This window comes from Electrophorus electricus, chromosome 17 (genome assembly GCF_013358815.1).
Source record: "Electrophorus electricus isolate fEleEle1 chromosome 17, fEleEle1.pri, whole genome shotgun sequence".
Lineage (NCBI taxonomy): Eukaryota > Metazoa > Chordata > Actinopteri > Gymnotiformes > Gymnotidae > Electrophorus > Electrophorus electricus.
The window spans coordinates 6,971,349-6,992,825 of NC_049551.1; positions in this window are offsets into that span (position 1 = coordinate 6,971,349).

The following is a 21,477-nucleotide window of genomic DNA, read 5'->3' on the forward strand; positions in this document are numbered from 1 at the left end:
ACTTCCAAATCAATTAAAAGCGGAGCTGCGTGGTCGTGCTTGTGCACCTTGTTTCTTTGACTAAAGAGGACATGCGGTAACAAATGAATCCGCTGTCTAGAGCGCGGCCAAGGACCGCCTCACTGCCTTCCGTGGCCTCTCCCCGTCTCTCTGTGCCACCCCGGGCGCTTTCCTGCTTCATGTGGCCCCTCCCAGAGGTGATGGATGGGCCTGTGCCAAGCTCCACGTGCTGTGCATTGTAGAGGCTGGGTGTCCGGCCATCCGCCAGGCGCCTCCGCATGTCTCATACAGACATAGTCACCAATATTTAGCATAAACCACAAAATGTTAAAGCCACTGTGGGGGGGTAAGGCACTGTAATATTAATTTTATGACAAAGCAATATAATGCAATGTATTTAATGTATGTTGCAATAATGTGATTTTACAGATTTCATTATAATTAATAAAGTTACTATGTCAATGTCATAGTCTACTAAAATTATGTTTAAATAGCAATAATGAACATTATTGAGAATCTTCTTCATTTAAATTAACCTAATGTATTTCATTTAATATTATGCCTAGAGCTTTTGAGCTTTATTTGAAGGTTTTTAAGTAATACTGCAACAGCTCAAGTAATGGTAGTATGAGCACTGGCTTAGCAGACAGTCCTGCCTGCTGCACTGTAACAGTTCAGTAGTTGTTGAGTATTTTCTCTTCTTCCGAAATCTGAATGGTGATGAAACGATTCAGTAAACATCCGATCATTCACATGGCTGATTTGTTTCATTAAACCTCTCTAAAATTCGAGTGGGAAGGGTAATCACAAAGCTTCAAGATGCCAGCAAGGTTGTGAGTTTTTTTGGGGCTCCGGGGTCATTCATAACACACATAAGCCACGTTTGCCCAGGAACACTGGAGCAGGCTGCAGTGTACATCCACACACACACACCCCCCCCACCCCCCAGTTCCATTAATGAGTCAAAACAATCACGCGAATAGCAGGACGAAGAACACAGTCCAAGTCTCTGGTCCACCACTATTTCACCGTTTGCATGAAAAAAGCTCCTGCTTAGCATGCAGAGGGTTTAATGGATGGAACATGCAAGATTTATTACTATTCTGGGGGGACAAACTTCCTATGGTCCATTCTCATTCTTAACATGGAGGCCAAAAACATCCTCTTCACGCTAAAGAGAAGAGATTTTTTGGCTCAAAGAAGCCATTTCTATTCTCTGTGTATAAAATCACATTAAACATAAATGCATTGCAAATGAAGGGCAAGGCAGTTTAATTGTTTGGACTCCATACTGAATTATGGAAGTCTTTGTCAAATTAAATGGGGGTGATTTGACTTTGAATAATTCATACAGTAAGGGTATGACTGAATTAGAGTGTTAAAGTGAGAGACAATACTTAAGGAATGGTATTTATGCAGGAATTGCAAGTATAAAATATTAAAAATACCAAAATATACTGGGCAATTATTAAAACCCAGGCAGGAAGAAGATACTCCTTTCCTCCATTTTTGCTAGACAAATATGCTTCAGTGACAAATTTTAGAATTTATTTTCCTTATTTTTAAATGACATACTTGTGCAAAAAGAGGATCAGTCAGAAATTCTACAATCTAAATTGGCAGCTTCACATATGAAAAAAAAAACCCATAGCAAACAACTAACTCCAGCCAAATGGAAGGACACACAGTCGTTTTCCACAGCATTTAACTCATCATACCCACTTATGTTTTTGCAGCAGCTGTATGGTGGAGACAGAATGCGAGTCAATACTTTTCTCCCGATCTGATTCGACAAAGACTTCTATTCAGACTCAAGTTTGGGAGGCCACTGTCTGCTGTGTTGCTATTTATCAACCTGTCACCCAGCAGAAATCAAATTTCCCCTGAAGGTACCGTGAAATTACAGTTTTTTCTTTTTCATTTTTCCCGTCCCCTCCATCCCAGACCTCCAGGATAAATATCACGGCTTAAGCCTCTTGATCTGCCTGGCTCTTGTGCCAGGTGACATTTCCACCATGTCTTGTGTTTCCATCCTCTGTCCTCTGACAAACCCGAGGGGTCAGCAGACCATGTTGCTTGAGCTTCCCTTCCTAAATGCTCAAGTCTCCATTGTTTGCTTTATCAGACTTACTCGGTACTAACTTTGCTTTCAGCTACCACGGTCTCATTGCAAGCTAGCAAAAGCACAATGTCTGTGAAAATACACTGACGTATAATGACGTCTTTAAAAAAACCAAACAAAACAAAAAACAAACAAACATCTGTGACATATCCTGTACATTTTGTATTATGAATAATACTTTTCATTTTGTGGTGAACCCAACTGGGTTTCTTTAACTGGACTGGCTCCCAGACCGGCCGAGTTTCTGCCACTCTCTTGCAGTGAGCATAGTGAGTGTGTTGGAGGTTTCTGGCCCAGTGAGCTGCTGCAGACAGAGACTCTTCGAAGTTCCCCTGCTTCCCATATGTCCCAGAAACCCCTGGACACTGGCAAGACCCTGCACCAACATCAAGTGGAATTATACACTTGGATAAAGTCAACTTGGAGCGGCGGAGAGAGCCACCAGCATTTCCATATTTATTAACGTCTAATCTCATTCTCTCATTTGAATGCTCAAACCCCTTCGGAGTGGCAGACACTGTCTGAGACCTAGCTACGCAAACGCTCTAATCAAATATTCATTCCTGCCTGCTGAATGACAAATACAAGTTCTTTTATTGTGGGATTTTTTTTTAAACAACAGCTATGGGTTCCAAATTTCTTTTGAATTAAATTGTTGATGATATGCCAATGTTCAAAGGAAATGTGTTCAAAACACTGCTGAAATAGCTGCTATATCATAAAATACCAATTTGACAGCATGATTCTATGACTGGGAAAATCGCACACAAAAATCCAAGCATGGCTTGGCTAAACCTTTGTGGGGGGATTTACTGGTTGGATGAGGAATTAAAAACATATAGTTTGTGTATAGACGATGTAGCAGCCTACTGGTCCTGCCAAACATTATTCTAAAAATGCAACACAACCACACAGCTTCTAGAACTGATGGAAAAACCATTTGCAAATACATCATATGCATTCCTTGATGGTATTTACAGAATATGCTATTGTATATTGCTGGTTATTGATTAATGTGTGTGTGTTTGCATGTTCATTCCTTCATTCATTCATTCATTCACTGGATGTGTTATATATAGACCAGCAGGTCTCAGCCGATCAGCGGAAGTTTCCAGGCATTCTTGGGACCTTCGGAAACCAATTAGTTAGCAATATATCTAATGACAAAAAAGACACTATTTGCTTCTCTTCTCTCCTGCATCAGAATTCCAAGACAAGGTTTAACAAGATGACTGTGTCTGGAATCTCAGCCGTTTTCCACCTCTCTGGGCAAAGCAAATTCCGTTGTGTCTCTGTGTTGCATGCTTAGATGCAGAGTTGGACTACTGAGGCCAGTGTGGAGTTTTTTGTTTTATAATGTGTAAATTCTGAATTATTAATTCATTAGCAACGTTACCACAGTTGCACTTTCTACACTTTAGGCTCGATTCTGAGCTTGCAGGCTGTGTGATTCAGCGGGCTGTAACTATAAAGTGCAGCACAAGACTGCTTGTATGCACCGTATTGATGACACGGGCCGGAATCCACATGGGAGCATCTCAGCAGCACGCCATCTGTGGAGCGGGCAGAACTGTGTCGATGGGAAACCTGTGAACATCAGAGGCTATGATCCCTTCATTGCAGAGACACGTGTCACGTGTGAATGGCGGTTGTTATCTGTCGTCGCTACGACGCACGGTTGCACTCGATCACTGGCTGCCCTACGCAAAATGACTGCTGAACTCCGAAGGTTCGTGCTGTTGCCACGGCAGCGTGGGGGGGGGGAGGGAATCATCTCACGCAGGTGAGAATGTGTGTGTGTATGTGTGTGTGTGTGTACAGGAGGGAGAATGAAAAAAAAGAAGTCCTAGAGAAGAGCCCCTCACGCTTCCGCCCGGTCGGTTTGAGTCGACGACCCTCTGGCGTGGAGGGCAGGGCGCACAGATGGCTCCACTCTCTGGCCGGACGGCCGTCGCGAGGACAAGATCGGGGCAGGCGCGGTGCGGGCGTGTCGCTGGCGGGGCCCATATGGCTGAAAGGGCACCCTGCCCTGCGTCTCCCCCGCACCCTTTCTCTGCCCTCCACACCACCTTCCACCTTCTGGAGCCTCTCCCCACCATGCCTGGCACCAGCAGACTCCAACCAGCACCCCATACACCAGGATCCTGGGATGCCATGGAAAAGCCGACTATCATATGCCGGAGGCCTTTCATTAACACTTTCTTAAGGAGCAACAGACACTATAAATGAATGCTAATTGGCCGCAGCACATTTAGAAACTGTATACGTGAGGCGATTTATAAAACGCACGCACAATACTTCCTCTTAATTATTCCTCGTCATTCTCTTTGTCGTTACACATTACAAAGTCATAAACACGAAAGCGGTGACTTGCACATGCTGTGGATAAGGAGGAGTGCCGTATTAATATCTGCACAATGCACTGAAATCACTTCGCATGAACAGGGAGATGTAATCAACCACTGTAACGTTTGCCGTTTCCCACGACCTGCGGAAGTCTGAACACTGGAAGAATAAGTGAGCGCAGAGCTGCAGCCCCCTAACACTCATGTCCCTCATTCTCTCACTCTCTCTCTTCCCCTCCGTCATTCGCTGGCGTGCAAAACGCCTCCTCGCATGTGTAACGCATGAGCTGCAGGAACAGAGCCGGGGTTCCGACTGGAACATGCTGAGCATGGCTTCATATTGTAATGAACTGAATATGGGTGTGTGCTGTAATGCAGCGAGGGTGGGGTTGTAATGTGATGCGTCGAGGGTGGGGCTGTATTGTGATGCGTCGAGGGTGGGGCTGTATTGTGATGCATCGAGGGCGGGGTTGTATTGTGATGCATGGAGGGTGTGATATATTGTGATGCGTGGAGGGTGGGGTTGTATTGTGATGCATGGAGGGTGGGGTTGTAATGTGATGCATGGAGGGTGGGGTTGTATTGTGATGCATGGAGGGTGGGGTTGTATTGTGATGCATCGAGGGTGTGATGTATTGTGATGCATGGAGGGTGGGGTTGTATTGTGATGCATTGAGGGTGGGGTTGTATTGGGATGCAACGAGGGTGTGATGTATTGTGATGCATCGAGGGTGTGATGTATTGTGATGCATCTAGGGTGTGATGTGATGCATTGAGGGTGGGGTTGTATTGGGATGCATCGAGGGTGTGATGTATTGTGATGCATTGAGGGTGTGATGTATTGTGATGCATCGAGGGTGTGATGTGATGCATTGAGGGTGGGGTTGTATTGGGATGCATCGAGGGTGTGATGTATTGTGATGCATTGAGGGTGTGATGTATTGTGATGTACTGTCTCTCAAAACACCTGCAGCAGGGAAACTGGCATGCAAAACAATGATGTTTCTTTTTGAGCCTTTTGTGTGTGTGTACATGTGTGTGCGGTGTGTGTGTGTGTGCGTGTGTGTGTGTGTGCAATAGCACACCTGCAAACGCACTGTTCAAAGACAAGACAGCCTTTTAGAACATGTATACAATAAGCCTCGTCCTCACCCAGATTTGGAGCAAAGCTTGGCGAGCAAGTGAAGGATCTAAGGCTCACGTGGAGGGACAGGTGCAGAGTCTCGACTCTGTTCCCCATCACCCTTATCCATTCTGGCTGTCCTCCCTGACACACACATACCACACACACACACACACACACACACGCACACACACACACGCGCACACACACACACACACACACACACACACACACACACGCACACCTACCACACACACACACACACGCGCACACACACACACACACACACACAAATACATACACATCCAGCTTTTATATATATATATAATATAATATATATATATATATATATATATATATATATATATATAATATATATATATATATATATATATATATATATATATATATATATATATATATAAAAGCTGGATGTGCGTGGATAGTTGGTGCACATGACAGAAGTGAGCTAGCTACCAAGACAGGAAGTGAAAAAAAAAAGCCCTATCTAAAAAGGTGTTAGACAGGCAGAATGGGCTGGCCAGACAGGGAGGATACTGGCTGAAAGCTTAACACCACTGAATGACCACTGAATTAAACATACACCTCCCTGACCCCACCTTCACCCAAAGTAGGTGTCATTAGTTTCATAAAGTATTTTAGAAAGCCTTTCAGGCCAAAGGAGAAATTAAATGTGCAATTTATTTTAATGACCACATATTGTTTACTTCTATATGAATAAACTTCGCACTGGAGGAAGGATAGAGGTCGTTTTTAACATACGGTTCGTTCTATCCATTTGCCAGCATGTTAGCACATCTGTCATTCCTGAGGTGTTCACAAGAAATTCTTCATAGTATGAATCTGCGAATCTGTGAGGTCTTTCAGGTGGCAGAGCAAACATCTTACTGACACCTGAAATGATGAACAAATCAAAACGTTTCAGCTAGTTTGCCTTCTGTGCCCATTCAATCACGGAACAGTCGACCTTATTTCGATGCTGTGGTAGAGCTTATAAAGTTTGGCAAACATCAGCAAGGAAAGTTTATTCCCTCTTTGGACCTGTCACAGCCTCTCTAGGCAGCAGATCCGGAGAGCAACTTCACAGTGTGCCTGAAGAAGTTAGAGCCAAACTGTACACACTGAAAGCTGCTTGAAGCAGTCAGCTCCTCCCTGGTGTTAGTGAGAGCCTGCCCCTTACCAAAGCAGGCAATAACGATCATCTAAACACGCACTGATGTGTATTAGAGCCTCATATTAGCATGTGTATACATATCCACGCAATACTATTCAGTATGTGGTTTATTAATCTTATGAATAGCAAACGTTAAGTCTTTCATCCCATGGTGGTTCCTATTCAGTCAGGCATTGCCTGCTTTTTGCGCCATGAATCGCTTGGCTTTTTAGTATATCTCACTTAATGATTCTGAGCTCTTTAAGAAGTAAATTCAAGGAAGTTCAAAGCAGCACCTCCACAGCGTAATTAATAATTCACAAAGTCAAACAAAAAAAAAACAAAAAACAAACATTGGTCTCAGAGAGTTGGGAGTCGAGGACGCACTGGCTGTTTTGCCTCATTAAATGCCGGCACCCGTATGCTATTAAGAAATAGGCAAGCAAAGATGATGAAACTAACTTTGTGATAGACATCATCACAGGTTTTGCATCAGCAAAATATTACGTGCATCCAGTAGATGAAATGGCCCTACCTATATATATTTAATCATAATAAATACTTACGGCATTACTACCTTAAAACTCACAAAGTCATGGGTGGCTTTTTATTTTGCTTTGCTGTGGAATAGTTTCTTGTGGGAACTTGAGCCATTTTTCAGGAACTTAAGTTGGGAGTAGGTGGCATGAGCTGAAGGCTTTCCTCTGACTTCTCTGACAATGATCCTCTCCAGATGTTGCAGTATTATGGAGTTTAACACTGATTTTAGTTGTATGCGGTTCTTGAATGGCAGTCTTATCTTTTCATGGTTTCCTTTTGTTATGGAATCTATGCCAAGGAGCAGTAAACTGACTTCTCTTGCAGCAACTGAGCCCAAAGCTCAAAATGCAAAAAACCCTGCTTATCCATGTCAATGCGATTCATTTTCTCATATAAACATCCTCGTGTGATGTTCTTCTAGAAAACCAGAATTCATTACATATTTCTATTCTTATTTTTTTTTCTCTCTCGCTACTTATTCTGTACTTTGTCGCTACAATGACGGCGTCCGTTGTCGGCCAGAGGAGGATGGACACCACCTTTTGAGCCTTAGTTCCTCTCCAGGTTTCTTCCTCGTGCTCTAGGGAGTTTTTCCCTGCCGCTGTCGCCCTTGGCTTGCTCACTGGGGGTTTGGACTTGGACATGTGTGAAGCTGCTTTGTGACTACAGCTGCTGTAAAAAGCGTTATATAAACAAATTTGACTATGACTGTGACTCCCTTTGTTGGCCATTCACTGTTCTGGCTTTGTCCCTGTTTATATTGACACATTCTAAAGGTCTGCCATTTCACCGACTTGACCATTGCACAGGTTCCTGTTGTTTGACGTTTTGAAAAGCATAAATATATGGTCAGGCATCAAAAAGCCTCTATTTAGATGCTGTTTAAAAAATCCTGCAAAGAAAAAATATCAGAAATTGTACAGATAATATGTACCTGTAATTAGATGACTGTAGCTGTCCATGGTCCTGAACAGTATTAAGATTTGTGGGGCTGGGGTTATGGTTAGGGTTAGAGCTGGGGTTAGGGTTAGGGTTAGGTTAGGGTTAGGGCTAGGTTAGGGTTAGGTTAGGGTTAGGGTTAGGGTTAGGGTTAGGGTTAGGGTTAGGGCTAGGTTAGGGTTAGGGTTAGGGTTAGGTTAGGGTTAGGTTAGGGTTAGGGTTAGGGCTAGGTTAGGGTTAGGGTTAGGTTTAGGTTTAGGTTTAGGGTTAGGGTTAGGTTAGGGTTAGAGTTAGGGTTAGGGTTAGGGTTAGGTTAGGGTTAGGTTAGGGTTAGGGTTAGGGTTAGGGTTAGGTTAGAAGACCAAACACCAAAATTATCCCAAACCACACTACTACCGTGTCTGTCTTGTACTTTTATTCCAGACATAAACCTTTCATGCATTTTTTTATGGAATAATACAAAAAGGATAAATTTGTTATTTTAATAACAACACTTGCGGTTTGGCAGTTATTGTACATTTTATCAATAAAAAGTGGCGCTAACTTGCAAAAATATTTCTGGCAAATATAATTCCCAGATTTTTCATTGGATGTATTGAGTGTCAGTTCCCTAGTGACAAATATTGGCTTGTTATGAGGAAGAGTGGAGTGTTTATGAGCAATGGGAAGGGCTGGGAATAGAGAAGGAGCCTCCTGTCAGTGCTTCATTCCAGCACTGACAGACACAACACGACTCTGGCATCTGCTAAGTAACATGGCTATGTAAGTCTGTGAGAAGACATTTCTCATCTATTGCAGATCTGAAATTTTGGAATATCTTCTACTGAGACAAAGAGATTTTAAACATTCATTGCCATGTATGGGTCAGTTGTGAACAGTGGCTTATTCCTAGCACTCTATGAAAAGCCTGCTTTTTGAAAATGCAACTGATCAAATCTTTCAGTATGCGAACATGCCTGAATTAGATCTTTGGCAGAGCCTCTTGCAGCAAGCCTACAGGAAGGGCTTGGGAGAGGCCGTTCTCTGCTCCTATTTCTCCAGCACGCAAATCCCACCTTTGTTTCTTTTCATTGATTCCTACCATTCTCAGACCTTCTTAAGACTCTGGAATCACCAAAAAAAAAAAGGATTTATATAAGGCTTCTATCTAAGCTACTCTGACGGTTCAAACAGTAAGGTGAAGTTTACTTAGTCAAGTACAAGCTGACACCATTTATGTCACACTGAATAGCCCGCAAAATGTCTAAGTATTTCTATTTTCATTTTAATATCTGTCTAACCAAAAATGAAACCTAAGTTCAAATTTTCTCTATAGTTTCAGTCAAGTTATTTTTAGAGCTAAAATACATGTAAAACTATTTCTATTAACCTTCTATCTGAACATTAAAAATCGGTTTCACCATGCAAAAACTGTAGATAAGAATCAGCCACCAGATAAATTGGATAAACGATGACTAACCTGGAATCTGTTCAGACCGAACATATCCCAAGTGACGTTGCTTACGAGGCCAATCGTTTGGTAGAAATGTGAAACCCATTGTTCCTACTTCAGCCTCCAAAGGCAATAATCAAAGTCAGCTTGACCTGGGCTTAAACAATAATCATTATCAGTTTTGTTGGCAGTGCTCGACCAAGTGCAGGCTCCTGTAAACCGGTCGAATCGGACCCCGCATGTCTGAGAGACAGAAAGAGGTGTGTTTGCAGAGCACTGTAAATAGTAAAGGCCACCCTATCTCCTCCCTTACTCTGCCCTTTCAAATAGGTGCTACAAAGGTGTCTGCAAACACAAATCAATTGCATACGTCTTGATGGAGCACTGTGACATTTGCATTGGATGGCACTCAGTCACTCCAAATGCCATTCCTCTTACCAGCGTGGAGGAACGCAAAGACATTGGGACTTGGAGAACATGCGATGCTACAGGATTTTAATGAGACAAAGTGCACAATTCCCAGGAAGCATCCTTCAAATAATGGCACTCGTCTCTTGCTTATCATTTTATTTACTTTCCATATGTCTCCCAGTATTTTTTATATCGGACTTGTTTATGTGCTTTAAGCAGGTAATGAGAATAAGAGCATTTTTTTTTTAGAAAGATTCCTCCTCGTGTGATATTCACCAAACACCACATTTACTCAGCCACTGGTATTAATGGTCCCCATTCTTTTTTAGGGTGGAAATGTCGGCTTTAAAGACTTTGGAAAGTACATGCTCAGCAGCATGCTTTCAGAAGTCTTTCTGTTCACCAGTTCTTACTGTTTCCATCAACATCCTCTTTAGAGCTCCAGTTTAGGTTTCCAGTGCAGATATTCTTTGTGTATACACTTGAGGGTGGACTCCATGTTTCAGTAACTACACTGGCTTCAGTCAAGGGCAACTTAATTTAATGCTTACTATTCCACCATCTTGCAGCTAATCTAGAAAATAAAGGAGGTGGTGTTTGAGTTTTGGATGACGGGTGTTATTTGGGTGGAGCTTAGTAATGGGTCAGCAAGGACCTCCTTTTATCTTTTTGGTTTTTAAGAGACTCAGCAATTAAGCAAACAAACAAAGTTGAAACACTGTTCTCCATCTAGTACCGAGTCTCTCCTTTTAATGTTTCAATGTTGTTATAAATAACATTTCCAATGATGTCGACAGCCATTAGTGTTAATAAAACAAAAACTCATGATATTAATGAAATTATTAGTAAATGGACCTGAATGTTTATGAATACAAATCCTGGTCTGATGGATGCTGGGTAATTGTTTCCCCTCCCATAAGCACTTGGTAGGGCAGAAAGGCACAGGCGCACAATCGCATGCTAATGCACCAAATTGCTTTAGCAGGCGCAATCAGACATTGGCTTTTCATTTTTTCCCTGGACTAACAGGCTAACAGTGCATTTTCCCACATACATCATCCCCTAATTAGGAGAAACTGACACAAGGAAAATAATGGATTCTATTTATATAGCTCTGCACTGAAAAACACAGGAAAATACATCATGAATAGACTCCAGCACCACCTCCTAGAATATTCATTGTTACAAGTGAGCAATAAGCAGTCTAATTGCATTTGTTTGGAATTAGGAATTTAAAGGCTGTCACTGTAACATTCAAATAGACACATGAGGATGAAGTCAGCCATCTTATAGCCGTTTCAGGAAAGAAAATCCTCTCATTCACTAGCCAGGGAGTCCTACTCAGACTCATCCTGAATGCATTTGTTCCTAAAGTATATAACTGAAAAGAGTAGAACAAAGCTTGGGAAGCACACCAAAGGAAATTGTTCATTTGTTCGGTTTGGTTCCTCCTTTCTATAGACTTAAGCAATCTGCTTGGGTTGTTTGCTTGAGCATTGTGGGAGACACACTGCAAAATAATTAATTGAAATTTGTTCAGTCCGTGAACAAGTCATTCAACGCTGCGTGGATTATTGTATATTTAACAGAAGCTGTGGCCAGATTTACAAGCAACAACAGCAGCAGCCTTCCAAAGGCAGAATTTACCGATAGGATGAATTTTGCAGTATAAGAGAGAGAGAGAGAGAGAGAGAGAGAGAGAGAGAGAGAGAGAGAGAGAGAGAGAGAGAGAGAGAAAGCATAGTGAATCCCTGAAAAGAGATAAGGGACAAAAGTAGAACATAAAATAGAGTGATAAAATAGTAAGAAATGGGCAAATAAATTCAACAAAAAGGCTGCCAATGGAAGTCTGGATAAAAGAACTGCTAGTGGCTGTTAGTGATACCATTTTAGAGATGATAAAGTTTTGAGAAGCAAGCAGGAGAATAGAAAATAATAGAAAATGTAAAATATGCTAAGGGTATTTAGAAACACAAGTAATTGCTACTGTTAAATATTAATGATTAATTTACATAAATTCAAGATAAAGTTCCATTTCATTTGGTCTAGGATAATTACACCCATTATTTTCCCCAAATAACTAAATTACAGCAAATGACTGGGTTTCTGAAATGTGCTATCTTGGGCTATCAGCTCTTCTTTTCCCCTGTTGATTTAATTGATACTCTAAAGCATATCTTAAATTAAAAAAGGAGGGAGCAATATACACAGACCTGAGACACGATAATGGGATTAAGTGGAACAAAAGCCTGAAAATAGTGGGACAGATGAGGTGCAGAACACACAACTCATATTTTCCGACATATGACGAGTGTCCCTGTCCAGTTATGTCACCTCCCTGACTCAGCCCTTGGGCAAACCCTTCTTCCATTTTAACTGCTGGTTCCATTATTGAATGGTGTGTCACCATGCTATATGCCCAATAATCTAAAGAGACTACTCTCCAATAATCTAAAGAGACTACTCTCCTTGGTCAGAAATGTTGACCACGGTGCATTGTTCTTAGATAGCGCTTCTGCAGCTGCAACAGCCGTGGCACAGATATTGGAGGGTATGACGCTTGAAGGCATCTAGTAACCACACTCCCCCCCCCCCCCTTACTCCCTCACCGAGCATGTGCCTTCTTCTATGAAATGTCATTGAAATGTCCCTGAAGTACATTTCTGTGTGTGTGTGTGTGTGTGTGCGTGTGCCCATGCGTGTGTGTGTGTGTGTGTTTTGCGGGGTGGGTGGAAACTAGGGACTAGGGCTTACATTAAGTGAAGCTAGTTTCCACAGTTCTGTGAGGTCTCCTTATCTAAACTTCTAACTTCTGCTTTCCTTGGAAATCAAAGAAAAATAAAACTCAAACTTTAGAAAAGTTATCTTGCTCCCAGCATGCGTTCACTGCTCGTAACTTTTTTTTTTTTCTTGTGGTCTCCAAAAAAGATGTGCATGTGCAGATATTAAGATAAGCTGGGGTCGATAATGAGGACAGAAATCTTAATCAAGGCACAGGGATGCCAGGGAACACTGGAGATCAAAACGCCATGATGGCACTTTTAATGACGATGACCTTTGACCTTTCGGATTGAAGCACTTTGGGAAGAACAGTCCTCTCAGCAGTCCACGAAGAGCCGCAGACATTCCAGCAGCCTCCTGCAGAGAAGAAGGCCCTCGAGGAAAAAAAAAAAAAACTGGAAAAGGCAAGCAACTTCGCGAGAAAGTATATGTTTTTTATTTTAGCACTTTCATACTTTGACTTACTCTATGTTCCACACCCCAGCTTTTAGTGTGCTGAGTTGAAAGATAGTCTATCAGGTGCCACATGTGAATTAGCTTTACTAGGCTTTACATAATGTTTTCTGACTCCACTTCATTAACAAAAGAATGATTTGGAGTTTAAGCACTCTTGTTCTGTTTAGGGAGGGCCACAAGTCTCACCAAAGCAGTGCTGTTCGATTTGTAAAACATAATCAATCTATGAGCATGCACTCACCAAGATGACCAACAGGGGGCGCTGATGGGAATGGTGAAGCCATAAAGAGATTTTTTTTTTCGAGAGAGGGAGGGGATGAGAGGCACTGTGTGATGGTGAACACTGAGAGTGATGTGTTTGTTCCTGTATAGCAGAATGTGACAGTGTAGCAGCAGTGTGTCTACCCTGCTCCTTTCCACAGGCAGACGGGGTTTCTGAAAAGTTGAATAAAACTTTAATGCCTCAACAACAGTGTATTAAGATACATTTTTGCCATTTGATGTTACATTGAAGTAAATCAGTGGCTCTGCAATGTCTTTCTGGAGGAATTAGATTGATTGAATGTGCTGGGTTTAATTTACAAATTCCTTGTGCCCATATCATTTCAAAGCCCAAATCTCTTTGCAGAGAATGAAGAATAAGATTATCATATAAACAATAGTTTTCTGATTCTCATGTAAACAAACAATAAAAAATCTAGTGAAGAAATTCAGTTATGAGATCTAATCAAGTACATTAGCGTCAACTGGTTATAATGACACGTTAAACAAAATTCCTATAGGATCCTCAAAGCCTGTTGGACTGGAAAAGGGAACCTATGTCTTGCCAAAGAGCTCTGAAGCACCAAGTAAAGCTGGAAAACCTTTTAAACATGTGCTTTTTCAATGTTGTATTTGTAAAGTACAATGCCATACTTCACCATGTTTCCACAAACCAATTAGCCAGTCCCTCTGCATGTGTTTCTTTTAAATATAACATCACCACTAGATCATTACTGAAGGCTAGAGATGTCTTATAATTGACATCTTGATAGAGCTTATGTTTGGTGATGACAAGGGAACCGAATATGCTCCCCTGGTCTTACTATATTGTCTATGTGCAAATGTTTCTAAAATGATGAACACCTGTTAGAGTTTAGTTCATTCCATTAATCATTTAATCAGTGAAAGTCACCCCTGGGGGAAGAGGCCTCCCAGAGCAGGGAGAGCTATAGTAAAGCAGGAGTGGAAAACTGAGTATTAGTAACCAACATAAAGCAAGGCAGGATTGGGAGACTGCCTTCTTTGATGTCCTCATAAATGTCAGAGAGCCAAAAGGGGTTAATAAATATTTAAGACGATCTTTAGAATCTTTGAACTGATGCGTCGGCTCTGCCTCCCAGCCCGGCATTATTGCAACAGAGTCTTTGGCCCTGTCAGACTGAAACATTTTTTTTTTATGTGTGGCCATCTTTGCTTTGAACAAGGGAACATGGGTTCATGCCTGGCTGTTCGCCTTTGCTGATCTGAGGGAAGGGTCACATCTGAGAGCCCGTCTCGGAGACGAGACACTCCCCGAGGAATACAAAGGTGCTCGGTGTGGTATCTGTGCTGTCAATAGCAACCAAGAGTTCATTCATCATTGCTGCAAGGACCCCACACGTTCACATGTGTTATGTTATTGACATAGCTGGAAACAAATAATTCCAAAGATGTATTCAATGAGAAAGTCAGCAAATTACTCCTTGATGTGATTACATGCCCATTATCTCCCATCTGTTTACAGGAAATAAGGGTGCTAGTTAAAACAGAAGATGCAGACAAAAATCTTTTAGGCTTTAGTCTGGTCTCGTGTGATAATAGCCAGACAATGTCCTGTTGCAGGTGTTATATAAAGCCATATTTGTTGCCCTAAGATACATTTTAACTAGCTTAACTGGCTCTTTACACATAACATACAATACAAAACTATTTATCCTATTTGCAGACATTTTTACTCAAGTAATTTACTCAAGTGAAATGCTTTTACTGCTTCTACAGATAATTTCACTTCCTTCAGTGATTTAGTTCTTAAATATCCAACTTTTGCTTAGTTTTCAAGAGGTGGTTTTGAAACGACACACAGCAGTGCAATCATCCAGATGGGCAGAAAATGTGATTTAGATAACTCTCCTCCTCCACTGATTGCTGTCGGCTTGTGAATATGAATAGAACGTGGGCCCGAGCTCTCAAGTGTCCGCAGAAGTGCTTCCTGAACTGGCAGTATAGCTCTCTGCCGGTATCAACACCTCCTCAAAAAGCAAGACGTTTCATCCCCACAAAAACGCTTTTGATTGCATTTTTAAAAATTAATTCACTCATTTAAAAAAAAAAAGAAAAAAAAAGCCTTCACGACTTAGTAATATTTGAGTAATTAGAGTACTAGGATAAGTTTCCGGAGTTCCGCTATTCCGAACTTTTCTTTTGAACAGTGTACTTGCTGGTCAAATGTCAGAGGCAGACTATGGGGGAGAAATCAGCATCTATTCAGGTCGGAGCAGTGGCAGCTACAGTAGATGCTGTCCCTTTGAGCTTGTCCAGATAATGTCGACATGTCTGTGCTTCATGTGCGTGTGAGTCTTGGAGATTCTTGTGTCAGTTCAAAAAGTTTCTTCTCTACTGTCAAATTAAAAACCCATTCATGCCCCTGTTACAGTACTTTTTGCCACAGTGTTCACAAGGGTGCCTAGCTACCTATCATGTGATCTTGTGTAAGCACACTAAGTTAAAAGCACCACAGAAACTGAATCACTATCAGGAATTCAGTCATCGGGAATACAGGGTCATCACCATCGAGAATGCAGAGTGTGACTCAGAAGGCTCCTGGAAGATGAGAACATGGGGTATTATTAGCCAAATGGATTCATGAGTTAATTTAGACATTATGCTATTGAATGGTATTTTCTGTAGAGAAGAGTAATTCAGCCAGACCACATCAGGGTACTAGCAATGGAGTGGTTTTCCTTCTCCCCTTCAAGGATTGCAACCTAGCTTGGGTACTTCTGTGAACCTCAGGGCTATATCATTGGAAGAAAAATGCTTCCAGTAGGGTCACCCATGGTGAACAGGACAGAAGGGACAGCTATGATAAAGTGATTCAACAGACCACCATGGGAGATGTTATATAAATAAGAATGCCCTCCCCAGATTAGGAACAATGAAACAGGGCCCTGGATGCAGGACTGGGAGCGGTGTAATGATTTTGTAATAGTATCAGGTGACTTGAGGCCATATTTTCTAGACAACTGGATAAAGAGAGGGGCAAAGTTGTCAACTGATAATTATGTGGTGTTAAGATGCATTTGTCAAAAAGGGTTTCCGTTGGATAGATCCAGTAACCCCAGGAGAACCTTACGGAGGTTCAGGTCCTCTATCATAGAGGCACTGGCAAGAAATTGTGGGTGGAAGACAGGGATAGGTAAGTCCTAACTTCTACTGGGGATATTGTTGAGCAGTGAAAGGAAGGAAAAGACATTTGACCCTGTTCTAAGAGGTGATACAGATTTACAATGCATGGGTCATTGCTTTGTGTGGTCCATTCTCTGTATGACGGAACTAAAAGTGTCTACATTTTTGTTGACCATGGGTGTCAGGTTTCACAAAGGTTGCATCTTGCTTCTACTCCTGGTTGTGGTTTGCAGGCACAGGCAGAGCTGATGCTGGAGTGGTGTTCAGGACAGAGGGCTGAGAATGGCCCTAACCATTACTTGCAGAAGATGTCCTCTAAGCAGCTTCTGAGACGGAGCTTCAGCATATACTTGAGCACTTTATGGCAGAATGTAAAGAAGCTGAGATGAAGATCAGTGCCTCCCAGTCAGAGGTTATGGTATGCTCCCTTCGGTTGAGAGGATAAAATGTGTCCTTAGTAGAGTAGTTTAAGTATCTTAGGAGTTCATGAGTGACAAAAAAGGGGAGCATGAGATTGACAAATGGATCATGTTAGCATCCACAGTGCTGCAATTTCTGAATCAGTTTGTGATGGTTAAACAGGAGATTAGTACTATGACAAAGCTCTGTGTGTACCAATCAATCTACAACACCACATCTATGGTCATGAGATAGAAGTGATGACTGAAAGAATAAGATCAATAAAGTACAATCAATACAAGTGGTGGAAATTAGGTTTCTCCTCGGGGTTGCTGGAATCTCAGTCCATGAGCGCAGAGCTTTGCAAACCAGGAAGGCCTCGGAGTAGAGACACTGCTTCTCAAGATTTAGAGGAAGCAACTGAAGTGGTTTGGGAATATCATAAGGATACCCCCTGTTGGTCTCCCACTATAGCTGTTCCAGGCATGCCCCACTGCAAGGAGGTCGAGAGGCAGACCCAAGACCTGCCGGTGAAATCCGACAGCTCACCTGGGAGCACCTGGGTGTCCCACAGAAGGAACTGGAATCTGTCACAGGGAATAGAAAACTCTGGACTGATCTTCTCAGACTGACACCACTGTGATCCTCACCAGAAAAAGCAGAAAGAAACTGGTGATGATGATGATGATGATGATGATGATGATGATGATGATGATGATGATGATGATGATGAAGCCTTTCTTTCTCTGAGTCAGGGCTCAGCCCAGGACATGTAGGGGCCTCATTAATGCATTTTGCTTTGTACATGAAGGCATTCTGTTCTGTGTATGCTAGGCATTCAGATTCACACTCTTTACCGGGGAATGAGGAGAGTCTCCAGCACACTATGGACAGCGAGCTTGTGAAAATTCTATGGAACCACATAAAAGAGCCATACACTCATGTGCCATCCTACATCTTTTACAATCAAGACCCACAAATTAAACACAGGAGAAAAAAAAAACCTGCATTAAATTAACACCTCTATCACAAAATTAACACCAGCAGGATACGGATGAACACCGTAAGTGTTAATTCAATCGTAAGGTATTCACTTTTAGCTGCTCAAAAATGTTTGGTGGGTAATGATAGAGATCTTTCTAGCTGGCCTGTTTGCACGCATCCAATTTATTCTTTTCTCATGTACCTTCTATCTGTTTTTAAAGATAAAATCATGCCTGAGCCAGGCAAATGACATGAATTATAATGAGCGATTTCCTGGGCCACAGGATAAGCCTTGACCAATGAGCAGCTGCTGTGTAGTAAACAGAGCTCTGTGTGCTGGTCCATTCTTACGCTCCTCATCTGGTGTTGAATGAGTTCATCGTACAAAATCCAAGCATTGTGTTGGTATGCAAGTGTGAAGGTTTGCACCAAATAGTGAACTGAAGACCTCAGACGTGAGTCTGTACTTTCTAGTAGTGTCCAACACCCCTCCGGCTTTCTTTGAGGGAGGCCTTTGAGCAAAAATTTATGTTGTTTTGGATTAATTTGAAAATAAAACTATAGTTAATGCAGGAAGAGATTTAGCCATGTTACTCTTTCAGGCAACTTGACAAGTAAGAGATTTGCGCAATTTGCATTATGTGATCATTTTAAGGATCCATGAATAAATCTAGTGTACCAATCCAAAATATTTTAACTGTAACGTTGGCTAGATACCCTTTGGATCTCAATGCTATCTACCAAATACACACTCGTTCTCTGTCATATATATATATATATATATATATATATATATATATATATATATATATATACACACACACACACACACACACACACGCACACCAGTTCAGCAGTAATAAATTAGGTCATAATGTTGAATATTTTAAATCCTGGGCAGAAAGGGACCATATTGAATTTTTGAACCATACCTCTGCTTTGAACACATATGTTATTTAGTGAGAATCAGCCACAAAAATAAAGAATGTAGCCCGCAGACTACCAAAAAAAGAGAATCCAGCAGAGGTTTTGATCAATTTTATTCCATTAGTATGGTCTGAGGTCAGCCAGTGAAACAAGAGCAAATGTTTCAAGCTTTCATGCGATCGTCAGTGCTCATAGGAAAGCAGAATCAGAATCAGAATCAGCTCAGGATCAGAAATGTTAAGTCAATGGATATTTAATTCTGTGTTTTTTTATTATTCAAAAAAAGTTTGTAAGCTGTAGTCTCCGGTGACTTTACCCGCACTGATTTCATTGGATCTTGTCTGCTCTGTAGGACAACGTTCAAAGGAGCTAAGGACTGCCGTCTTTGAGAAAAAGCATCATGAAATTAGAGCAAATAACCTTCAGCCACTTCAAGTGCATCTGCTCAGCAGCACATGCATGCAGGGCACTGCCGGTCTGGAAGGAAAGCTTCAAATATTCATCTTAACTCACCCACTTTCTACTTGGAAGACTCAATATGTTTCTGAGAGATACTATGTAATCTGATGAGGGCATTCAGAACTGTGGTACAGTGTCTCCTAATATATATTTCAAAATCAGAGCACAATAAATAGAATGCCAATCAACAAAGATTTTTTTTGTAATTTTCTTTTCTTTTTCTATAAAAGGGCTGCCATATTTGAAGTTGAATGTTTCTGTTCCATACTGCTATTAATGTGTTACTTCAACACTAGATATGTCTTTTCACTCCAGCAGAAAAGGTACATGAAATGGAGCTGCAATCAGGTTTCAGCCTAATGGTTTCTTAAAGGTCTGTCCCACCATGTGATTCTCATACAGACATATCTGGCCTTGGTGTGGTGATGGGTCACTAATGATACCTGAATTCATGCACTGGGGAGTTTTATAAAGCTATGGTCACCAAATCGTTGGCACTTGTTTAAGCCTATAACCAGAATATAAGACACTGCACAATGTTGTAAGAGTTAATTCAACTCTGTAGGTGCTAATTTTGAGACTAGGATCATTGCTGTGTGTCTCTGTGTATTTTTATAAACAATAGATGTTTCTTCTCTTAAACTGAGCAGAAATATGTTTAAAACCACTAACCATCCAACTGTAAGATTAGACCTACCTGATACTTAAACTGTAGAAATGGAGACTCTCTCTCTCTCTCTCTCTCTCTCTCTCTCTCATATATACACACACACAAACACACACGCACACACACACGCGCACACACGCGCACACACACAAACACACACACAAACACACATACACACACATATACACACACACACACACACACACACACACACACACACACACACACTGGTATAAGCAACTACCAATTCAATTGCAAGCAATTTTCACTGACATATTTGTCAGTTGAGGAGATCTGCTTAACAAAGGCATGCTGGGAAGAGGCAAAAAGGAAACAGTTAAGGTACCATGCTTGCATCAGCCGGAAACCTGACAACACATAAATCACAAACATACTTCCCTTTTACATTCACACACACACACACACACACACACACAAGCATGCACATGAAATTACACACACACCACATTACCTTCTTGTATTCTCACTTATTTGCCCAGCATGCAATGCAAATGGTAAGCGCTCAGGATGAAAATAAGACACTCATCAGATTTTGCAATCACTCCATGTTAAATAAAAACGCTGCTACTTTTTCAAATGAAAACACACATTTAAATCTCTGATAAAAGAAAATGTGTGTGTGTGTGTAAAGGGGAGGGGTGTAAGGTTAATGCTGTTTTTGTTAGTGTGCTAAGTCCAAGCAATTATACAATTATTCAACTAAACATTTCACAGTTATTTCAGCTTTCAGTTCAAATAACACACTGCAGACAAGTTTAATCAGGAAAAAAACACTTTCCTACCCCCCCCACCACTCATAAACAGACACACACACAAACATTTTCACCCACACACACACAATGTGATCGATTGTTCAAAGCATCTCTTGAAGGCCAGCAGGTCATCTCCTTTAAGCAGATGTTGCTGTGTGTGTATGTTTGTGTGTGTTCATATGTGTATGTGTGTGTGTGTGTGTGTGTGTGCCTCTGTGACTGCAGTGTTCAGGAGGGTCGTGAACCCAAGATAAACCAGTCAATAATGGCCGATAATTCACATCCTGTCTACTTTGCTCCAAAGCACAGAGACTACCTAGAGTCTGACATCTCCCTAGCCCAACTGTCCATAGCAACACATAGACGGAAGCTTCACAGTGCTTTATATACTCAAGCTCATGTCTCAGCAACAGAGATTTACATAGGCTTTAATGATTTCTCCAACTTCCTACATACAGCCCTCTCTAAAAATATACTGTGTTGGCTGTATACTCCTGTGGTTTGGCCTAAAGTACAATG